Genomic DNA, 22,199 nt, shown 5'->3' with positions numbered 1-22,199 from the left:
GAGAACATAATAAAAGCTGTGGCAAAAGTTGTGGAAAACTGTCATGTAAGGTGTTACTAAAAATGATAAATAAAAATGATCCCCGCTCGGGCCCTAGGTGGGTGTGCACCTGTAGACGGCCTAACGCACAGGCTGACTCTGAGACTCAGGTCAGTACAGTCAGTGAGGACTTTACCTAGGACTGCCCTCTTAAGAACATTAACACAGGCGATATATTTAGAAGTTTCCCGGCACACTCCCCTCCCCCCTCCCCATCCCATGCAGAACCGTGTACTCAATTGGAAGCTTGATAGATAGATAGATAGATAGATAGATAGATAGATAGATAGATAGACAGATAGATAGATAGATAGATAGATATATAGATAGACAGATAGATAGATGGACAGATAGATAGACAGATAGATAGATAGATAGATAGATAGATAGACAGACGTTTATTACCACACAACCAAGGTTGGTGGTATTTGTGAGTATACTGTACTCATAGTGTAGTCTTAGCTCCCCGGGGCATGTCCTCCAAAGGGTGTGGGTTCTAGGACATTCCATCCCCCCGGCTATCCCAAATCATTTGGGTAGAGAGGCGACTGGCGTGCGTCCAGCAGAGGGTTTGCGGCCGGCCCTGCGCTGATAAAATGTCAGATAGTTACTTTAAGAGCCACACAGAGAGTCAGATTACTGCCAGGCCCTGAATACCAGGCCTAGGTGTGCTACGGTGTTTACAGCAGGTAATTGATGTGTCCGTCTTTGACGCGTATCAGAACGGATACTCTCGGCTGTAATGTCATAGGGTTTCCGAAATGATATGAGCGACACCTCAGGAAATGTGAACCCAGCGCAGAGAACCTGAGCACCTTAATTCCACAGCTGTAATGATTTTGAAATGAATACAGAACGAACACGCACTTTTGTGTTTTGGTGTGTGCGTGTGTGTGTGTGTGTGTGTGTGTGTGTGTGTGTGCGTGCATGTGTGGATATGTGCGTGGACATGTGTGTTTGTGAGTTCCACAGCCGCAATGATATGAAATTAATACAGTACAAACATCCAGTTTTATGTTTTCTTTGTGTGGGCACAAAATGAATATTTTGAGCTTTGTAGAACTGTAAACCTCCTTTCTAAAAAAACAGATCCCCATCACAGCAGAAGAATATTCAGAATGACGTGAGATAAAATGAAATAAATAATTAGTACTGTATGTTCTCAAGCTAGTTCGTATCAAATGTGCAATTAAAATTGCAGGTCTGGTAGGAATGAATGACATGAATATTTAAGTTGTTGTAGGAGCGTAACGTTGACTGTGGCTTCCTGAATACTTTCCCTGAGTGATTTTATCTGGTGGACACACAGCCTGGTCTGAGGCATGCTTCAGCAGTCAGGCCTGAACAGGCCTCACCTGCACCATGACATCATCACTCCGGGTTCACATGACGTCCAGAGTCAGGAGGAAAACCATTGGCGCATTTTGAAGGAGTGTGTTCAAAGGAGCACTTTTTTTGAGTTCCACATATATATATAGGGGGCGACATGGCTCAGGCAGTAAGAGCAGTCGTCTGGCAGTCGGAGGGTTGCCGGTTCGATCCCCCACCCGGGCTGTGTCGAAGTGTCCCTGAGCAAGACACCTAACCCCCAAATGCTCCTGACGAGCTGGTCGGGGCCTTGCATGGCAGCCAATCGCCGTCGGTGTGTGAGTGTGTGTATGAATGGGTGAATGGAGAAGCATCAATTGTACAGCGCTTTGGATAAAGGCGCTATATAAATGCCTGCCATTTACCATTTACCATTCACTCATGCACACACAAACGCACATATTCACACTTTCACTCATGCACAGTCACGCACGCACTCACACATACACACATATGCACAAACACACACGGTCACTCGTGCACACGTGTGCACATAAACAAGCACACACTCACTCATGCACACACATGTGCGCAAATAGACACACGCTCTCATGCACACAGATGTACACACACACACATGCAAACAAACAAGCACACACTCACTCATGCACACACACGCCTGCACAAACACACACACACTCACTAATCGACACACAAACAAACACACACTCACTCACACAGATATAGATACATACTCACTAATGGATACACAAACAAGCACACACACACACACACATACTCACTAATCGACACACAAACAAACACACACACATACTCACTAATGGACACACAAGCACACACACACACACACACACACACATACTCCCTCATGTTGTTTCTCTGATTTGGCAGCTTGGTCTCTCCAGTGCTGTCCTCTCTTCTCTGACTCATGCACAGTAGATACAGCAGAGAGTCATTCTGCGTTAGGGTCCAGTTATGCAATATCCCCGTCTGCCAAATAAATACCAGCTCATGCCACGATAGCCTTTGCATTTGTTGGTCTATCACATTCAGTCAGTTTATCTCTCTTCTATGTTATGATTTAGGATGGCAGTTAATCACAGAAAAAGATCAAATGTGAATTTGTGAACAAATAAATGCTATTTGTCTGTCTGTCGAGCAGCAAAGATAGTGAACAAGCTGAAAAGGTGACAAGGCGGCAGAGATATAGACAACATGCAAACAAGACAAAAGGAATCTCTAAATCTGGGGGGTGTGGGTGGTTTCTGAACACTGCTTTAGTTTTGCAATGTGTGTGTGGAAAGAGGAAAGACAACTGGGCTACAGAGAAGATCGCGCCATTGGCCGACCGCCACTGCGGGTTTTGAGTTATTTGACAGCAGCGTTGCACACGCTGGTTAAGCAATAAACAGAAGAAGAAAAAAACCGAATCGTGCCGTTATCAGATTCAATTTGATATCAACGTTATGTAATGCGTATATAAACGTGATATTTATATACTTCGAATGCAAGCAAAAAAACATCTTTGGACAGATTTCAGTTGGATGCTTCCCTTATAATTTACGACCTGACGTTAAACCGCCAAGGCCCGAACTATGACGCTTAACAGGGTGCGGTCGCCCAGTAACCGTGGTAAGTCGTTGTTCACTAAGGACTCCTACTGGTTAGTCCGGTAACAGCAGTCCCCCCTGCGTGACGTGTTTCTCCAGAAGCATTGGCGGCGGCTGAGACTGGCTACCAACTTGCGGTTGTTATCGCTCGACCCAAAACGCCGTTCGTCGACGAATACCCGTCCAATTTAAATGTCATTCATTAATGAGAAGTAATAAGGGAAGTCTTAGCCTCCACAAGTCTGTTTACATACGCCGCCTAATGTTCAGAGCAGTCGCTCGGCCTCCAGATCACAAAACGGAAAATAAGCTGTCAGCTGCTGGGCTGTATTCCGTGTTCGGGTAAGAGGATATTTCAGAGTAAACATGCAAGGATCAATTCACCTCTCCTCATGTGGCAGCGTGCTTGTCAGCACTGGGAAAATACGGGCGTTGGCCATCTCTTCATCTGCGATATAATTTCATGTTGATGTTAAGAGTTTGCCCACGGCTTTATTTTGTCTTGTTTGTACGTTGAAAAAGTCACATTTGTATAATGCTAGTTTTTTGCCAACTGCATGAGTGCAAAAATGTATTTGTGGTGGAATAGGTCCTGGGGTACAAGTAATTCATAAAATATCCTAAAGTTATATCTGGTCAAGATCAGGTCCACATTTCTAGAAATCCAGACTCAAAAATAACCATATCATTAAATTGATTTGCTAACGTCAGTCAAAATTGTGATTTCTTCCACATAACATGACGATATTTGCAGAATTGTGTTTCCTCCTTATTTAAAAAAAATCAATTGAATTACAAATACGACAGTTCAAAGACAAACTACCAGTTTCGTCAGTCAAAGTCAAAGGCTTCGAGCCACTGTGAAAATAGGTTTGTTTGATTACGTCTTTTGTATACTCAACAGGTGTGGGGAGGGAGAAACAGGTGGGGTTCTGGGGTCACTGGAAAACGTTATAGTTTTTCGCTGAAGCCCACGTCAGCACTGTCAATCACCAAACACTCAAAGAGAGATTTAAGTGGGCAGACTTCCTGATTGCTCCTTTTACAACTGGAACGGTGGGCTCGTTCCAATTTTCCTAGCTCCTGACCCGGAAATCAATTGAGGTCCGCCGTCTTTAAGGATATTCCAACCCGTTAAATGTTCCTTCTCGGAGCTAGAAGTAGAAGTTAGGAACTTTCCCCTTGAGCAAGAAAACATCGGCGCGTCCTTTTGTGGAAGTATTTTTTTGGAAAGTCTAATGTATAAACGATGGACCTGTGGATCCACCTCTCCCCATCTGCCGCACATCTGCCACATCTGTAACTGCGGTGGCTTCGAACTGCCGTTTGAAAGAGCGGGGACATTCCATTTGCCCTTTTCTCGATTTCCCCATTTTACTTTATTTTTCTTGCCACTTTTTTTCTCAGCCTCTTTCGATTGGTGGAGCTGACAGTAGAAACCACGAGCAAGAAAATTTTAAAAAGAGGAGGAAAAATAAGCGACTGGAGTGAGCCCAGAGTGTCGAATCCCTCCGGTTTTCCCATGAGCCTCTCTGCCAGTCCCCCCGCAGCCTGCCTGAAATCCGGCCGGACTTGTTCCTGCCAGAACACACCGTCAGGTTCGGTTACAGTCCCGCGGCGTGTTTCTGGGTTTCCTGTTACTCCGCCATCGCCTCTCCTCGCTTCCTCCACTCAAATCTCTCCCCACAATCTGCCCCAGCGGTCACCCGCACCCCCGGTCCTGGAGAGCCTGGGGTCTGCTGGCTTTGGTCTTTGCTTTGCAGGAAATCGATCGGTTAAAGCAGTCACTTACCACACAACCTTGTTGCCAACCTTTAGGGCAGTCTTGGTGTGTATAAAAATAATAATTTTAGCATTAGACGCATTGCCCTCTATGTAAAAAAAATCACAATGTGCGTGATTCTCACGGCAAAAGCATGAGAGTGGGCAACTCTGCTGATACGGAGTTACCTTCCCTCACCTGGAGTCTGTTGATCTTAGGGTGAACACAAACACCAGCACACCCTGCAGCTCTCCAGGACCAGGAATAAAGACCACTGCTCCAGAGAAACATTTTTCATTAAAAAACATTTGTCTTGAAAAGAACTGTTGAGTGACTGATAGATTTTATTTGATAGCTTAAAATACAATACACGGATATGCATACAGCACTTAATCCGTCAGCATATAGCAATACATTCGCATGACTTATTACGACGTTCCAGAACACTTGGCAGGAAGTCAAGCAGAAATAGGGTGTAGCATGTAAACAACTCATTGGACATTATAAAATCAACCCATATTCAACAGATTACACGTTATAAAAACTAACCTATGCATTCTGATATTTTACTCAGGAGCCAAATGTTTCTTAAAACTACTCAAAGTATGAACGGATTTAAATTAATTTGGAAATTCATCATTCATTCACCTCTTCCATTCTTCCCCACCTGATTGATGGAATAAACTCCTCTATAACCTGCTTCTTAGATTTGGCAGTTTCAGGTTGTACACGCTAGCCCTCGTATTGAAGTTTTGGGAGTTTCTCATAAAATGAAAATACCCAGAAACATACTTTGGACAGAGACCATGTAAAATTGTATAAAAGTGTTAACCACTTTGGGGAACATATTGCAGGGGTGCACTCAGTGAGCACTTTATTATGTATTTATTATACTTATTTTTGTTAGACTTCCACTGCTATAGCCTATCCTCTTAGAGGTTTGGCACATTGTGTGTTCAGAGATGCTCTTCTGCATACCACTGTTGTAACAGGTGGTTATTTAAGTTACTGTCACCTTCCTGTCACAGCCCTGTAACAGCGGTCCCCCGGCCCTGGTCCTGGAGAGCCACAGGTGACATGTTTCATGTTTCATTGTCACCCTAAAATCAGCCTCAAATTCTGATCAGTTGAGTTGAGACTGCTTCAATGGATCATTTACCTGAAGAACTGAGTGCCAGTAAAACCCAGCAGACGGTGTAGTCCTCCAAGACCAGGGTTAAAGGTCACTCACTCCATTGGTCACTTAAAGCTGTTTACCCTGTTGAGCAGGGGAGCCTCTGGTTTAATCTCAGTCCTGAGTGCAGGGGTGACTGTGAGCCCCTTCCGATCGCCACTAACCTTTCACCCCATTAACAATACCCTGCTAGGGGTCCCATCATACTTTATGTGCTCATGTTCAGCACTTTATGGGAGCAGCAATCTCTGAATATCTTCCTAGCCTTTTACATTTCAAGCTGGGCATCAAATGCAAAGTTGAGTTGTACAGCCTGCAAAACTCTGTTTGAAATATGCTGTGTACAAAGCTGAAGCACATTAAAAAAATGAATGTCTCTTCTTTAGTTGTGGTGGACAAAATTCAAAGAAGTACAGAGGAGAGGAAATCTTCTGCTTAAGCATAACCATTTATTAATTTTAGTGTTGGACACATTGTTTTCGGGGTGCTTCATTATGTATTGGTTAGGGAGTATATTTGTATTAATAGGTTTGCATTAAGCACATGATTACAACTAAGGGAGAAACAGGGACGTGTGTGCGTGAGTGAGTGAGTGAGTGTGTGTGTGTGTATGCATGCAATCGTGCGTCCGTGCGTGTGTGTGTGTATGCATGCGCGCGCGTGGCTTAAGGTTTCATAACACAGGCCTGATCACTCTTAGTGATGTAAGCACGGGTGGTGAGACTGATTGACAGGAGGATTACTAATCCCATGCTCCTCTGGGCTGGGGATAATCTCCCACGGTTCAGTCGGTTCGCAGGGGCGCTGTTGTCCCAGGTACAGGAGCTCTTCTCCGGGTGCGTCTCAAGCGTGAAATCGCCTTCCGAGCAGGCCTGAAGCACCCCACTACCTCCCTGATAATATGTCAATAGACTGATGCAATGGCCCTGCTTCAAAGAGACCGCTCAATTCAAGAGCAAGCATCGGTACATTCTTGGCCAAGTCAAGCCCAGAACCCATATCCATAAACAATGTGTATACCTGGTGTACAATCCAGCTATGACCGGCTTGAAATGACCAGCTACCGGCTGTTTCAAAACGTAGTTTGAGCAGGTCAAGCCATGTTGAGGATGGAGCTGGTCTGAACTGGTCTGAACCAGTGACCAGCCGTTTCAAAACCAGCATACACATGGGTTCCCAGGACCGAGCTTGAAAACCACTGGGTCAAGGCCCCATGCTGTGATGCATGGATGAGCCACGGTCTCTGATTGGATTTGGACCATCCCAGTGTTGACTATGGCCAGTCACTCCATAGGGTGGTTTGCGATTGTGTGGCTCTGGGAATTGGTGGGTTCAGTCAGATTGGGGTTTGTGTTTTATTGCTATCTAGTTGATCAAACGCACACTCGCATGAACTTGTTAAAGCTGCATATGAATGGTCTTCCTCTGACTCCACTCTGCGCAAGCTTAGCCGCAGTCTTCAACGTGAAAAGAAGTCTTTCAGAGAAGAACTGCAGATGTCTACACTCACCAGCAGTTGAAGATAATTACGGACAGCCTGTAGCCTAGTGGCTAAGGTACATGACTGGGACCTGGATGGTGGTTCAAGCCCCAGTGTAGCCACGATAAGCTCCATACAGTTATTGGGCGCAGCAGTGCCCTTAACCCTGCATAGGTCCATGGGGGATTGTCCTCTGCTTAGTATGATCAACTGTAAATCGCTCTGGATAAAAGTGTCAGCGAAATAGCAAATGATGTATTATTCATGTAATTAGCCATTCCAAATATATGCACAGTCCCATGTTGGGTGCCAAATAATACAAAACGAAATAAATAATGAACAAAGAGACTGATTAATTCGGGCCTTACATTTCCGCAGGTCTTGCATGGCATTGTGTAGTTTTGTGCTGTACATTGCACAGGGACATCGTAAAACACCGCTTTTATCTCGCTTGGCAGAGGCTGACGATGAATCTTAGATAATGTGTCCTTCCTCTTTCTTTGCGTGCCTGACCTAGTTAACGTATGCAGGTTCGGTCGCCGGTGTCAGTGACCTACTGTACAACCCTGGCTGTGTTTCGCCACCTCCGTGTCATTTGTGTAGTGTGCCTGGCATGGAAGATAAAAACAGATTAGCGTGAACCTTCTGTGCAATTTGAGAATGTGAATTCGGCTACCCATGATCCTTTGCGGCTGTTTGTTGACCTTGTTGTGCAGCAGTGTTCACCTGGTTCCTTATGCAGGTATATACGTACAGGTGGGTCTCATTCAGCACACAGTAATTGTGATTCTGCTTCAACGTGTCCTTGCTCACAGCGTAATGATGAAGCTTTAATTGGGGGTCTTAGCTTCTGGTCACTTGCACTTTGTTGTATGTCGCTCTGGATAAGAGCGTCTGCCAAATGCCATTAATGTAATGTAATGTAAATGGTCGCAGGGAGAATGGTATGGACAGAAGCGTTGGTTTTTTTAGAAGAAGAGTGTATTCAGCAAGATGAGTATCTAGCCCGGTGGCACGGATGGTGCAGTGGGTAGCACTGCCGCCTCACAGCAAGGAGGTCCTGGGTTCGAATCCCGGTCGGCTGGGGCCTCTCTGTATGGAGTTTGCATGTTCTCCCCGTGTTTGCGTGGGTTTCCTCCGGGAACTCCGGTTTACTCCCACAGTCCAAAGACATGCAGGTTAGGCTGATTGGAGAATCTAAGTTGCCCATAGGTATGAGTGTGAGTGAATGGTGTGTGTGTCCTGTGATGGACTGGCGACTTGTCCAGGGGGTATTCCTGCTTTTCGCCCAATGTATGCTGGGACCCTGCGACCCTGTTCAGGATAAGCGGGTTAGGATAATGAATGAATGAATGAGTATCTAGCCCAGCGTTTCTCAGCTGGTATACCGTCTGGTGAGGTCTGGTGTGCCTTGTGAAAAATACAACAACAAAAAACTGTTTCAAAACATAGCTTGAGCTGGCCAAACCATGTTTAGTATGGAGCTGGTCTGAACTGGTCAACCAGCTACCAGCTGTTTCAAAACCTTCCTTGAGCTGTTTTTTTTTAAATCAGGGTAAAGTTCTAATTAATTCTTGAAAAACTTAAATGAACAACTTGTGTTCACAAAAGCCAAGATGAATGTCATTAAATGTTTAATGCTTAATATCGCTTTATTAAAACCCCATGAGAACGTTTAGGCCTACTATTGACTCGTCATATTAACGCAGGTACACCGCGCGGTTTTGACTGTGGTGGGCCTGAGATTCTGTAAACGCGTGAAGTGCAGTAATGAAACGCTGTTCTCGCCAATAATAATACTGCAGCGTGTTTTATTTGAGAGAGAGAGGAGAAAGTGAGGATAGAGAAAGATAGAGCCACAGGTGGTGCCAGGGAGAAGCAGAGAGAGGGATTTGGATTAGTCACTGAGTATCCTCGGTAAATCCTTTATCTCAGAGAGATTTTATAGCATAGACGGATGAGCGCTTTCCTTTTATAGAACCCCTCCCTTCTTGGACTCCAGCGAACTCATCATAAAGGGGTCAAAATTCATTGGACAGAAAGGCAGCCATAATCTCATAATTCATTAAGGCCCAGCGTTTTTGCGTCGGTCGTATCTGGTTTATTAAAACAGCGCCATTATCGGAAATGTACCGCCGGCCGTCTTCACGGAAGTACGGGAGACTGCATTTTAAATCCACCTACTGATATAATCAACATCCCTGAAATTTGAAGCTTCAGATGAGGGGAAAAATATGATTTCAGCTTCATGATTTATTCCTCCCAACGATTTCTAAATATATTCTTTGAAATGTGCATTTTGCTAAATATTATTTTCTCAAAAAATAAAAAAAATTCTCTGTAATCAATTGCTGAATATAGAATGTGCGGCTGTATCGGATCTTTAAGCAGTAGCCTATAGGTCTGTAGACGTAAATAAGTACGGTCCATCACTCGATCCACACTCTGACAAGGCTCATACATTATTTAAGTGCCTGGGTAAGGTTTGTGGAAAAGGACACTGATTAATTACTGATTTACGCGTGGTTACGTAATAATGAAATGTTTGCGGGACATTTTGTTTAGGCTGTCATCGTCCGTCATGCTAACGTTCGCCTCGCAGACCGAGAAAAAGTCTTCAAGCGCGAGTGTTATCTAAATCGAATCTCTTAACGGTAGCGTTCTATTTGTAATACAGGGACAGTTATTTGCCCATCTCGACAGGACTGAAAAGGTCGGTTGGCCTACGCCAACGACCGTCGTGGTCATAATTTCTTTATAATGGTACTTGGAAAGGTTGCTTGAAATAGGCTTGCTAAATCCACCAAGCAAACAAAAGGGAACACAATTTGAAAATAATATTATATTAGAACAATGGTGTGTATAACAAATAATCACTAATTATAAGTACAGGCAGAGAATGGAGAGTGATTGGCCCTCATCATGATTCTGATATCTGAATGTAACTGTAATAACTGTAAAAGTCAGAAAGTCAATCCACATTTGCCTTTCACAGAACACAAACAAAGACATTTTCGGGTAGAAGTACCTCATAACTTAATCATAGGTTTTCAGTGAGCCTCAGGGTAACCACCTTCATAAAACGGTGTTTGTGAGAACTGTATAAGTGCATTTGTGTGTGTGTGTGTGTGTGTGTGCGCAGGTTTGAGTGGGAGTCGTGCTTCTAAGCGTGTGCATGCATGTGACTCTTAGCACATGTGTGTTGCTCATTGTGTGTGTACGACCTGGGCTGACTGGTGATCAGGCGGGCTGCAGCATTCTGGACCAGCTGGAGGGGCTTGATGGCGCACGCTGGGAGACCGGCTAGGAGGGAGTTGCAGTAATCCAGGCGGGAAATGACGAGCGCCTGGACTAGGAGCTGGGTGGCTCATTGTGTGTGTACGCACATGTGTGTTGCTCATTGTGTGTGTACGCACATGTGTGTTACTCATTGTGTGTGTATGCACAGCTCACCGCGTTTTGTCTTGTGTTCTTCACAGTTCCGTGTGGCCGGAGTTTCTCAGTACAGCTCAGTAAATAGGTCACCATATACTAACCCCCCCCCCCCCCCCCACACACACACACACACACACACACACTCAATTTTGCGGTTTTCCGTTGTAACACAGCGTAGGCTGTCTGTGTGCTGCCCCTGGTCCCCACCTTTTTAAAATGGAACAACACGTAACACCTCCATGTCTGGTAAAGGACGGCGCATTTTGTGCTACTTTCAAAGCATCTTTGAAGAGAATAAGGATGCTGTCTACACAGAAAATTACAGCAAGACTAATAATTTTCTTCACTTTTTCCACTTTCCACTCCCCCCCCCCACACACACACACACACACAACCCCCCCCCACACACACACACACACCACAACCTCCCCCCCCCCCCATAAAACTCACAGGCCGCTACTATTAGTTCACATGGAATTAATAAAGCCATTTGAAAGAAAAGACCTTTGTCATAAAAAAATACTATTCAAATAATTGAATGCGGTGGTTAGGTAGGTAGGCCGACTGTATGGCGCTGAATAGCCATCGGTGACCTTTCTCTTTTCACTCATTAATTAATGTTACACAACCTGAAAGGACTATTGTTGCCTTTGCCTCTATACCTTAGCAAAAGAAAAAGGGCATTCAATACAAAGCTATACATTGCATGGCGATAGAGATTTGCGTTACATCTTCAGTCCCCGTTGCATCTTCGGGCACTTTCCCAATGGGACGTAATGGCCCGTTCGAAAGGCGGCTCTCAGGGTAATAAGATTGACAGGTGTCTATGGAAGGCTATGGAGTTCCTGATTGACACCTGACAAAGAGCTCCACGGGAACAAAACCGGGCGGATTCGGAATATCGGGATGTAGCGCGCTCATTTGAAACGCAATACAGCCCACTTGAAGGCTCTGACAAGGGGAGCATATATGATATATTGTTTCCCTGTTGAACAGGTACAATGGTGTTTGTTCGTGGCGGTATAGATGTTAATCTGTGTGTGTATATTCCAATGGGCACACCCAAGCTTCTGTGTCCTACGCAGAGCTCACAACAGAAAGGCAGTAATGTAACACATTCTTTTTAAAAACGCCACCTTCCTGAAATCGTATTGTTGTTTCCGCTGGTTCCGGATTACGTGTTTCTCCGGATTCCCCCCGGGACTCTACCGTTTCCAGTTTTGCGTTGAGCATTCGTATAAATCGTCACGCCTAAGGTTGAAGGAAATGCAATAAAAAAAGTTTAAGTAAAATTAAAAGGTTGAGGGGGAAAAAAGGTTGCATGTTAATTAGAATGTGCACTGCATTCTTTCTTCAATAAAGCAAAATAAATTGGCACAACCGTTACAGACAGAGGGCTAGCTTTCTGAGAGGTAAATGTACTGTAAGCTTTTGCATAAGCGTCCTGGTGGTGCTAAATGACACAGACACTGAAACATCTTGGGGGGTCGTTGGTCGAGGGGGCGGGTGCAGTGTTAGGATTGCCACTCAAAAGGGGTTATTAATAGCATCTGTTTGGTTGATGTCGCTAACTGCTTTGGCAACGCGTGTCAACGAACGTCAAGACATTCAAGCGCGTTGTCAATAACACTGGAACTGAAACACTGCGGGTATGAAGGTACACTTCTTTTGTGCTTGTTTTTTTGTCAATCCTGGATATTTTGCGTGCAACAAAAATAATTCATAGTCATAGTCGTGTACCCTATTGTCACCCCCCTATCTATGTAAAAATCTAAACTTGTAAATAGAGTATTTACGCAAAGGTATTTAAGCTGTTCATATCAATAGATGTTCCAGATAGATACAAACCAATACAATTTCAGTTTAGAAGCAAATTTTGACATTTGCTGGACACATTTTCCATTTCAATTTCTTCCACTTTGGTTTTTAGTTATATGGTTTTGGTCTCCACTCAACTTTGGCAAGCTAGTCCATGCTAGTCCAATGTGATGAAGACATTTCTATTGATATAAAATTCATTTTCTTGTTTTATTGGCATAACTTTCTGTATATACCAGTAGAAGCACTTTAGTGGAGTCTCACAACTTGTGAAATAAGAAGATTGAATGTTTAAACTGTTTTCAAAGCTGTTTAACTTTATCTTGATGTTAATTATGAATTTCCATAACTTGCAGCTACCCCCACGATCAAGAGCAGGGATGGTGCCAAATTCTACTGTGGAAAAAAATTGCTGAAAGAAACAGCTCAATCCAGGTTTTGAAACTGCTGGTAGCTGGTTGACCAGTTTGACCACCTCTATGCTCAACATGGTTTGACCAACTCAAGCTATGTTTTGAAACTGCTGGTAGCTGGTATTTCGAGCTGGTCATAGCTGGATTTTACACCAGAGAAGACACAGATACAGAAAGAAGGATGTACGCCCACTGAATCATTACATTACATTATTGGCATTTGGCAGACGCTCTTATCCAGAGCGACGTACAGTTGATTAGACTAAGCAGGAGACAATCCTCCCCTGGAGCAATGCAGGGTTAAGGGCCTTGCTCAAGGGCCCAACGGCTGTGCGGATCTTATTGTAACTACACTGGGATTCGAACCACCAACCTTGCGGGTCCCAGTCATTTACCTTAACCACTACGCTACAGGCTGCCCCTAATCCCCCCCTGTCCGAAAGTCTACACTTGAGCCCTCGCGCACGTCAAGGCTTGTGAGGGGTCGTCTGAAGCTTCACCCCACCCGAAACGAGCCCATAATGAGCTCCTCTCTGAAGCCCATTCCTCAGGACACTGAAAGGTCATCATTCATTCAGGTCAGCCATTAGGAAGCGAGTATTATGTGTCCTATGCTGAACCAGGCCCTGTCTAAAACAGATTGTCCCTCAAAACTGAGCTGAGTAAATCAGGGGAACAATCATGTGACCAAAGACAATTTTCTAATAATAATAATTTTTTATTTAGCTGACGCTTTTATCCGAAGCGATTTGCAGTGGATTAGACTAAGCAAAGGACAATCCCCCCCCCCCCCCCCCCTGGAGCAATGCGGGGTTTAACGGCCTTGCTCAGGGGCCCCAACAGCTGTGTGGATCTTACCGTGGCTACATGGGGCCTGAACTAGCTTCTGGGTCCCAGTTAAGCACATTAGCCACTGGGCTACAGGCTGCCCTGAATTGGAAGAGCTATTGAGTTCATTGGCTGAAGATACCCGTGTGTGTGTGTGTGTGTGTTTGTGCATGTATATACCATAGTATATGTGGGTGTGTTTATGTGTGTGAGTGCGTGCGTGTGTGGCTGTTGCGTGTGTGTGTGTGTGTGTGTGTAGCTAAAGGAGAAGCGGTGGTAGAATTAAGCCAGCAGACCACAGAACGAAGGAGGGGAAACAAAATGGTCAGGTTGATGAAAAGAGAGATGCTCTGTGATATGGAACATGGAAAAGGCCTGTCTGTCATTTTCCTTTTTTTCTGTTTCAAGCTGCATCGTAATCCTTCATTCCATGAGCTTCTTCTCAACTTTGTCATTTTTTTCCCCCTGTTTAGAGTACTTTTAGCCCGCAAGATCCTCATTCACTCTGAGTGTGTGTCACTAAGAGTGAATGGGTGTGTGTCACTAAGAGTGAATGGGTGTGTGTCACTAAGAGTGAATGAGTGTGTGTCACTAAGAGTGAATGAGTGTGTCAGTTAATCAACTCCCCCCGTCCCCTGTGGCCCTATCAGAGAGAGTGGCAGCTTACTTACCTACTATTGAGTATACAACTGTGTGCAACTTGTATACTGAATCGTATGCTAGTAAGCTGCTTGGGACACAGGCCCCATATCAGTGAATCAGGTATGTTAGTGGGGCGACATGGCTCAGGCAGTAAGGGCAGTCGGAGGGTTGCCGGTTCGATCCCCCGCCCGGGCTGTGTCGAAGTGTCCCTGAGCAAGACAGCTAACCTCCAAATGCTCCTGACGAGCTGGTCGGTGCCTTGCATGGCAGCCAATTGCTGCTGTTGGTGTGTGAGAGTGTGAGAGTGTGAGTGTGTGTATGAATGGGTGAATGAGAAGCACCAATTGTACAGTGCTTTGGATAAAGGCCAGCCATTTAGTGAGAGTGGGTGTAAAGGGGAAAGTATGCTTGTGTTGGAGTGCCCAGTGTTGGTCTTGTGTTGGTCACTCCATCAGAGCTAGTGTGCCACAAGTGTGTCAGTCCAGTAAGTAGGTCAGTTTCGCCTGACATATCATACTGACTAACCGGAGATAAACTAATCCACGGTGCCACAGAAGCACTGGACGTGCTTCAGGGTATTTTTATGTCAACTCTTTTTTTTTTAATGATATTTTTTAGGTCTTTTTCAGCATTATTTGACAGTATAGTATAGAGACAGGAGGAATGGGAGCGAGAGAGAGGGAAAGACATGCAACAAATGTCAGGCGGTCGGATTCGAACCGCCGACGTCGCGGCTCGCAATGAGCATGCGGTCAGTGCTCTACAGGCTGCGCCACCGAGACACCCTTTTTATGTCACCTTAAATGTACAGATATGTCCGAAACATCTGTCTCTTTGTTTCCAATCAATAAACGTTGTTAACCCAGTAGGAGGCACAGTGTTATGGAGTTATTCTTTTATGTTTAGTTTTCATGACCTTGAAACCACAACCTGCCAGTCAGTGAAAACGCATGAAGATCAATGTGTCACATCTTGCCGGACAAAATGGCGAAAGGTGTGGCATTGTTTTATTCACGGCTTGTGTGTGCAAGTACGCATTTATACTGTATGTGTGAGTGTGCATGTGTGTCTGTGCTAAGTATGCATTTATATTGTGTGTGTGAGTGTGCATGTGTGTCTGTGCCAAGTACGCATTTATACTGTGTGTGCGTGTGTCTGTGTGTCTGTGCCAAGTACGCATTTATACTGTGTGTGTGAGTGTGCATGTGTGTCTGTGCCAAGTACGCATTTATACTGTATGTGAGAGTGTGCATGTGTGTCTGTGCCAAGTACGCATTTATACTGTATGTGAGAGTGTGCATGTCTGTGCCAAGTACGCATTTATACTGTATGTGAGAGTGTGCATGTCTGTGCCAAGTACGCATTCATACTGTATGTGAGTGTGCATGTGTGTCTGTGCCAAGTACGCATTTATACTGTGTGTGATAGTGTGCATGTATGTCTGTGCCAAGTACACATTTATACTGTATGTGAGAGTGTGCCTGTCTGTGCCAAGTACGCATTTATACTGTGTGTGTGAGTGTGCATGTGTGTCTGTGCCAAGTACGCATTTGCATGCCATCACATTATTATGGTTATTATTTAAACACAGGTTACGTTGCTGCAGTTTATTCTCAGATCAAGAAGCAGGTTTGTACAGAGCTTTAGAGCCGTGCAAAGATAACAGCCCCACCCTGCTGAGAGTCAAAGAACAGCGTTGTCACTGAACCAATGAGGACGAGCCTCATTGGTTACCCTGTACTTCAGCATGCTTCTTAAAGGGAACTTCCACTAGCAAGAAAACACAAAATGCAGACAGTGGTCAATAAAGTATATGACTTTGGCTTGTTTTTATGGTCCACTTTTCAATATTACTTTCTTTTTTGTTTGTTTATGACTGGGGCCTTTATTTACAAACAGCGAGGCAATACACAATGCATTATGGGCTGGGTTTTTTTAACAAGGAGGCCACAGACCCCTGGGGGTCCTTGATGGTACTGTAGGGGGTCCTGGGCCAGGCTTGATACGATAGACTTGATATGCCTATATAGATTTGTGAAAATATTTGAAGATGTAAAATCTTTTTTATTTTTTGTAAATGTAACCCTTTTTGACTCACGATGGGGGTCCCCATCGTGGGCCTGGGCGAGGGTCTCTGGGTCAGAAAATGTTGCATTATGGGACTGACTCTCTGGCCCTGGAGTCTCCCTTTCTGAAGGGGCATTGGCTGGTTGTTGATTTGTTTGGAGTTTGAATATGAATGCGTTCATGCAAATCAACAACTGTCAGAACCAGGCCCCTGGATACCGTCAGCAGCCAGCACAGACTTTGGAGCCGGAGAACCAACAATCCCAAAATGCACTGCTATGTTGTCTTTTTTAAACGTTTATTTATTTAACCTTAATTTAACCGAGTAAAGGTGATTGAGTACAAAATTATCATGCACACCACTGGCCTGGCCAAAATGGCATGTAGAATTAAAAGAATACGTTTAAAGATGGGAACCAAAATCCAATCTAATCCAACTTTCTTTGAAGATAAATGAGGTTGGATTCATGAGTGAAATCAAAGCGTTCCTTTCTGGCTGTAAGTTCAGGGGACTCCACACATTGTAGATGGTGTCTGTTGGTCTTCACAGGCCAGGTCTCTGTCACTGTAGTCAAATCCTGCGGCCTTCGTTGTTGCCACGTGCTCGGCCATCTACTGGCGATTCCAGCCCTTCCCCTGATTTTCAATCCTTGCCTGCAACTTGTCATCAGACACCTGGCTTACCTCTCTCTATGTCATCGCTGGCGTTTAATCAACCCTCCCGCTGCGGAACCCAACCCTCTCTCTGATTTTTCGCTTTCGGAGGCTCTGTGTGTTTGCCGCCCGGCTATCGGAACTTCCATTGGCTGCCTTTGCATCGGAGGTTCCACACTATCGCCACTGGGAAATTAAACGCTGCACCTGTTGCTGGCGGTGCAGTACGCTCTTATTTTGACGCGGGCTCAAATCGTGTGAACTCCTCATTCTGTGTCTACATTGTGAATAAGAGAAGGGATCACGAACAGGGTCCCCACCGGAGATTTTGGACCCCTTTTTTCTCAAATTGGGCCCCACCACCTCAGAAGATCCTATGTCCTAATATTTTTGAGGGCCCCCCAGTACCCATCTTAACTCCCCCCACTCACTCCGTGTAGTACCCCTGATCACAGATGATGGATTTTCTCATCAGATGTGGGCCCGGGGCCCAGAATGTTCCGGGATGAAACCTGCCACACGAGCTCAGAAGGTGATGAAAGTCTTCATCTTGAGAAACGAGGGAGGGATCCGCCATTCTGATTCCAGTGCAGCGGCCTCCGATGCCTGTTAGACATTACTGTATTCGGAGGGGCCTGGCTGAAATAAGCGTAAATAAACTCGGCAGTTTTTCCCCAAACTGAGGTAGAGAAGCGTAGCGGAGGCTGTGCGGTTCTGACAGATGGTTAAAACGGCGAGAAAAATAAAGCAGGAGACACCGGCCGGCCAGAGAGGAGCTTTCAGAGAGGAACAAAGAGGAAGGGCCGAAAGATAAGGCCCAAATCCACCATCCTTCCCTGGAGTCTGTTTGTCCACACTCGGTCAAATGTGCATTTAATGTCAACCCACCCATCTTCAATTTCCTTTCCCCTAACTCTCAGCATGTGACGGGCTGTATACATTTCATTAGCCGATCTGCGGAGGCCTAGACCTTCAAGCAGGCTGGAGTAGCACCCGCGGAAAAAAACGTAACCTTGCATTAGAAGTCTTGAGTGACTAATGACCTGTCGAGGAAACCAAACGGAGCGCCTTCCTTAACGTAGGACTGTGGGAGGCCACAGAAGTCCTCGCTGTCATTTCTAATTAGTCAATTACTGTCATTTTTAATTAGTCAATTACCGTCCAGACATGTCCATGTCAACATATTTCGCAACTCACAGTTTGATCCTGAGATGATTGATGGACCTTGACAGCAATAATTGCTGTATTGATCCAATGGGTTGTGAATTATATATTTGTAGTTATACAACAGTAAACGTGGCAGTCATTACTGAGATTGACAGCCCTTTACAAAATCATATAGTTTCATAAATTGCAAAGATTTAGCACATTTTTCTGGCCAATTTTGGATGCCATACATTCATTGGCGGCGCTGATTGCTGCAACATTATGTATTTGGGAAAATACAGAGCAGATCTGCTTTCCCAAACACACAATGATAGTGCTTTGAATACAGTTTGCAAGTTTGATCACACACAGCCTCAACTTGCAGGAAGGAGCTTCATGTGTATCTTGACAGACAGTCTATCTTGGCTGTCTTGGCAACTATCTTGCATAATCTCACACAGAGCATAATCTTCTCCAGTCACTAGTTCTTTAGAGTCCTCATGCTGTTCTGTAGTCCACGGTGATTTTACCCTTTAAGTTATGAGGTCACAAATATGTGATTAGAATGTTCTTTACTGAACATTCTAATGCTGATGTCACAATCACTGCTGGCAACTGAAAACGATGGAGTCTAGAACACGGATTTAGAATTTTGAAAAAGAAAAATCCAAACAACCCTACTCTTCAAAGGGTTCATTCTCACAGCTTGTGAATTCTAAAGCAAAATGCACCCCCCAAGCTTTACTTTTGCAAACAATCTCTCTAACTATAAATTTTACACACTAACACTCAATGACACAAAAACAACTGTAACACAGCACCCACCCACCCCCTCCCCCCCAGTTGGTGTTCTTATTGGTTTTCCATGAGTAAATGGGTCAAATCAGTAAATTGATCTGAACGTCATGGCAATCTGAATGACGGATTCTGCTGTCGTGAAAGGGACTGGGAAATATAATGAGTGCTTAAGATGTGGCTGCGTGGCACACTGACCTATTGGAGTGTACATGGAGGGGGTGGGGGGCTGGGGGTGGGGGCAGGGGTGGAGTCCAAACAGATTACAGCCCCGCGGAGAACAGCGGAGGCAGCGCTCCGAGGGATTAGCGGGAATTTGAGAGAGGAGAAGAAAAAGGGATTAAGCGGGATGAGTGAGAGGAGGGACGGGGGAAGGAGGGATTATTCTGTCCGAAGCAAGATCCTCAAATAATCCCCTCTGGAATATTGTGTTTTAGCCAGAGTGTGTGTACATGTGTGTTTTGGGGGGGGGAGGGTGGGGAGGGGGGGGGGGGGGGGGGGGGCGGGTACACATACATATTCACAGCACTAGCTTCTAAATTCGTGTTCTTCCATTCTCTCCATCTCTCCATCATTATGGACTCTCATTCTTTCATTGACACATCCCATGTCAATTATATCCCTCCATTCACCCACCCCCCCCTCTTTCTCTCTGTTTGGGAAAAATGCCCCTTTTTAGCATTTCACAGGTGAGCATCATCTGATGAAACAGATCCCAGTAAAAACAACGATAGTTATCAATTAAGAAAATTACCCTTACACTCTCAGTCTCTTTCTCTCTTTTTCTCTTTCTCTCTCTTTCTCTCAGTCTCTTTCTCTCTTTTTCTCTTTCTCTCTCCTTCTTTTATCTTTCTCTCAGTCTCTTTTTCTTTTTCTCTCTTTCTCTCTTTTTCTCTCTTTCTCTTTTTCTCTTTCTCTCTTGTATCTGTAAGGCCTATGCCTGCGTGTCTGTTTATCGGTGCTAAGCCCCGCCCCTTCTCCCGCTCCACTCAGTCTTCTGCAGAGGCTCAGCGGTTATATAACACCCTGGGTCAGGGGGTCGGTGACGGAGTGCGGGAGGGAGGGAGAGAGAGAGGGGGGAGAGAGAGTGAGAGAGAGAGAGAGAGAGAGAGAGAGAAAAGGCAAATATAAAGCGGGCGAATAATGGAGGATGATGATTCCATATCTGAAAGAACAGCTCATAACGCTCCGGCAGTCATTGCTGTTGCATGATAACACTGTAATCATCGCTGTTGCTAGCGGAGCCGTGTCGTTACGAGTGTTGCAGGACGTTGAAAACGGCTGAAAGGCTCTGAGATTAGAATAAAAGGGTTGAGCTGTATAACAGAGGAGGAATGAGAGAAGGAGAAAGGGGTTAGGGGGAAGAAAGTGAGTGAAAACTGGTGAAGATAGAGGAGGAGAGGGAGAGCGCAGGGCTCGGTGTACTTTCAGACAATGGGAAACGGGCTGCACTGATTTAGAAAAGGAAGAGGCCGCAAAATAAACCTGAGAGTTCTGGGGAAACAAAGGGGCAGCGGAAGAGACTCTATCCGAGCAGGGGACCTGGGACGGGCCGGGGGGTGGGAGGGCGGATGGCGAGGGTGAGGCGGGGGTGGGGGGGGTGGGGGGCAGGGGTAGAGTGTTCCTCTCCCCCAGCGCTGCTCCACTAACCTACTTCCTGTAATCTCTCTCCCTCCTCTCCTCATTTCATAACAACTGAGAGAGAGAAAAAAAAACATTACATCACAGTTCCTTAGTTTTACCCACGCACGCCACATTGTATTTCTCCCTGCTTCAGTCGTTGTTTAAACACTCGAAACGAAACAAGCGCACGGCTTCTCGTTTTCCCTCTCCCGCCCACACGCTGTGTGTTTTATTTATGTCATTTTACTATTTTGTACTGGACTGTTAAATATACAGGATGTTTTTTTGCTAGACCATTTCTTGTCTGATTATTTATGCACCTGGCACCTTTCCTTCCCATATTTCATAATTTCATAAATATTCAATATTGCTGATATACACTCACTGAGCCTTTTATTAGGTAGATCTGTACACCAGCTTGTTAATGCAAATGTTTAATCAGCCAATCATGCTGCAGCAACTACATTACATTACATTTATGGCATTTGGCAGACGCTCTTATCCAGAGTGATGTACAGTTGATTAGACTAAGCAGGAGACAATCCTCCCCCTGGAGCAATGCAGGATTAAGGACCTTGCTCAAGGGCCCAACGGCTGTGTGGATCTTATTGTGGCTACACCGGGGATCGAACCACCGACCTTGCGTGTCCCAGTCGTGAACCTTAACCACTATGCTACAGGCCACCCCAACTAAATGCATAAAAGCATGCAGACATGGTCAAGAGATTCAGCTGTTCAGACCAAATTTCAGAATGGGGAAGAAGTGTGATCTAAGTGACTTTGTGCGTGGAATGATTGTTGGTGCCGGACAGGGTGGTTTGAGTATCTCAGAAACTGTTGATCTCCTGGGATTTTCACCGACGACAGTCTCTAGAGTTTGCAGAGAATGGTGCGAAAATATAAAACATCCAGTGATACAGCAGTTCTGCGGACAAAAATGCATTGTTAATGAAAGAGGTCAGAGGAGAAGGGCCAGACTGGTCAAAGCTGACACGTAGGTGACAGTAAAACAAATAACACATATTACAACAGTGACATACAAATCACATTTTTTCCCCATTCTGATGGTTGATATGAACATTGACTGAAGCTCCTCTCCTGTATCTACATGATTGTATGCATAAAAAATGTTCCTAATGAAGTGCCCAGTGAGTGTGTATCATATCTGCGAAGGCGTTCGTGGAACATTAAAATAAGAGTTTTCGTTAATATCACATGGTGTCAGCCGTGCGCTGACTTTAAGTCCACTCTGTTTTGAGGGGGTGTGTTTATGATTAGTTTTGCCATGGGTTACATAACTGCAAGGAATGCTGTGGGGTTATTGAGAGACTGCTGGGTTTTTGCACATGTGGTCTTATAACCTTGGCCTAAACGGGCTTCAGGG

This window comes from Conger conger, chromosome 4 (genome assembly GCF_963514075.1).
Source record: "Conger conger chromosome 4, fConCon1.1, whole genome shotgun sequence".
NCBI lineage: Eukaryota > Metazoa > Chordata > Actinopteri > Anguilliformes > Congridae > Conger > Conger conger.
This window is presented reverse-complemented; position numbering follows the sequence as displayed.